Here is a 2,761-nt window from a genome sequence, read left to right on the forward strand (position 1 = left end):
GTGTGTGTGTGTGTGTGTGTGCGTGTGTGAGTAAACATGGGGAACAGAGGATGATATGATGAAGGAGGGTGTGTTCACTCACGTGTCAACGGTCAAATCCAGCTTTAGTGGTTTAGGTTAGGCCCGCCTCCTCTGAAGGCCAACGCCCTCTTTAATCCCACCTGCTGGCTCCTGACTTGTACCTGTAGCACATGAATATGTGTGAGTGTGACAAAGTGGAGCTCAAACTGCGATGGCTGTTCCCTCACAGCAGGTCTCCGAGCGGCGCTTTTTCCTTTTGTGGCGCTGACCTGAGTGTCTTTGTGATGGGATTAGGTTTGGAGTTTGTGTTTGTGGTTTTAGTAACACAGATAAATGCCGTCATGAAGTGTGACCTTTGACCTTCAGGTGTCCAATAACACAATAACACTGGTCAGCTCTCCCCCGTGTGGGTGACAGAGGGGATTAGAGAGGATTTAATAAGATTTATAATAAACCAGCCGTCCTTTTAACAACATACCAAACCGTGTTTGTGCTGCGTGTTGGCAGGAAGTCTGTTTAGCTTGGTCTGATAAATCAAGTCACAGTCATAATAATCTCCACGCCGCGCCGATGGAGGGGAGGGAACGCTGCTGGACTCAGAGGAAAGTTTATCGTTCCTGACTGTCAGATTCCTGCTGAACCGTCAGAGTTAAAAGCCAAACACGGCTCTACCCCCAACCCTAAGAGGCGAGCGAGCAGCCGCAGCAGCAGCCGGTCTTCATCGGTGGGCAGTGTGTGGTGTAACGCTGGTGTAAAATGGTTATCAATGCTCCGTGTTCGATGGTTACAGTTAGGTATGAGATGGTTTCTGTGAATCTGAAGCCGACATTTGATGGTTTGAGCTTCATATTAGGTTTGCAGTGGGTGTTGAACGAGCTGCTGGGCGAATATGATGTAAAAGCGTTTCTAGAATCAGTCTGTCAGGATCTAAATTCGGCCGAAATGGGTCTAAATTGGTGTTTAATGGTTTAAACGATGTTGTTGACTTTAATTGAGTTTCTTAAATAAAATAGAAGCTATTTCTGGCGTCTTCTGACCCCACCTTATATTTATCTTTATTCTGATAAGACTTTAAGTAAATCAAAGGAAAACACTGAACATAACTGTGTGTGTGTGTGCGTGTGTGTGTGTGTGTGTGTGTGTGCGTGCGTGCGTGTGTGTGTCCTCGATGCGCTCGTGTAGATGGAGGGGATTAGCAGCGAGCAGGCAGCGAGTGATGAGCTGCGAGGGGAAGGCTCGCAGAGGTCGCAGAGTGTAAACGAGCGTCTCCTTTCTCGCCTCCTCTGCTGCTCCACCTGTCGCTCTTCTTTGAGGAGCAGCTCGCAGTGATGCTTCAGACCAACGTGTCCAACTTTGTGTCAACGCTTCTTTTGGTCTTTTTCCTTTTTTCCCTCCTGACAGTAAAAGCTTTCCAAAATCCACAGAAGCTGCACATTCCTGACATTTTCCCATTTAATGGCAACAATGCTTCGGATCTGCATCTGGACCAGCCTCAAACCCACCCACTCATGGACGATCATGTGACGCGTGTGGCAAATTCTTTTCTTACATTAGTTCATGAGAAAATAGACGGAACAGCTCAAAGTCGCTGCCCAACCAAACTCCATTCACTTTTCTTCGGTTTTAGGGAAGCGGTGCAGAAGTCGTCCATACTGTCATCTTTAGCATCCACACATCTGACCACACGGTCACATGACCCACAGCCGGGTTTAACCCTGTGCGCTGTAGCAAAGAAAGCGTTCAGTTACAGTCCGACACTTGTTTATCTCTCAGGCTCACACATGTTGCAGCTTTCTCTGAGAAATTACAGTGCAGGAATGTTTTGGCTGCTTCTGGGCTCGTGATAAGAAGACTTCATGCTTTTTATGACAGTTGATTTTACAGCTCACAGAATGAGATCAAGGACGAGCGCGCGTTTCCCATCGCTTCTGCACGCAGATGTGAACGAGCGTCTGTCCGCAGCTCGGCCGTGACCGAGCAGCTCTGATTGGCTCCGGCCTAAAGCTGCAAACATGCAGCTACTGTGGGTTTTTATGAGCTTGTGAGAAAACGAACAAAGAAGCAGAAACCTGCAGCTGATACCCTCAAAACACCTCACATCACCACAGCCGGGCAGAAGCAGCACGTCTGAGTTGAACTGCTCCTTTAAATAGAATAAGAGGTCAACAAAGCTACTTTATCCGTTTTCAGCATCATGAGTGAAAACATGGCTGCTCTCAGCGGCATGGACGCCACGCCATGCCAGCGTGGTTCTGCTCGAGTGCCCACAGAAACCCACAGAAGCCGTGCTTCAGCTCCACGCTGCCAGATTGGTCCCTTACGCTCTCACAGGATCTCTGTGCTTGTTTGAAGGCTGCAGTAGCTATTCTAAGAAACAATGAATGAACTTTTATTTCCTTATCTTCGTGAAGTGTCGACGATGATGCAAGCGAGACAATCGCCTCCGAATTGTCGCTTGAACTGTGTTAATGGACTCGCTCGAGTGCCAGCCGCCTCCGCATACGCACACGAGCCGCCCAGTTCATCAGCTGACATTCAGAAACTCCCAAATCGTGACTTTGACTTTCTGCACGGACGCCCACGGGCGACAGACATCGGGGAGAGAGCGGGAAAGGTGATGTGAGGCGCTTATGCAACACCGGCGTAACTGGTGCTGTTGGTGTGGAGGCTTCTAGGAGATACGAGATACAGTGTGTGTGTGTGTGTGTGTGTGTGTGTGTGTGTGTGTGTGTGTGTGTGT

The 2,761-nt window shown here is 48.8% G+C and overlaps 1 protein-coding gene across 1 annotated transcript in view; it reads left to right on the forward strand.

Moving 5' to 3' along the window:
* Positions 1–2,761, forward strand: part of inhbab (inhibin subunit beta Ab) — a 16,148-nt gene that overhangs the window by 11,260 nt on the left and 2,127 nt on the right. The gene's annotated exons all lie outside the window — the stretch shown is intronic.

This window comes from Pundamilia nyererei, unplaced genomic scaffold (assembly GCF_000239375.1).
Source record: "Pundamilia nyererei isolate P.nyererei 1_Seehausen unplaced genomic scaffold, PunNye1.0 scaffold00364, whole genome shotgun sequence".
In the NCBI taxonomy this organism is placed as follows: domain Eukaryota; kingdom Metazoa; phylum Chordata; class Actinopteri; order Cichliformes; family Cichlidae; genus Pundamilia; species Pundamilia nyererei.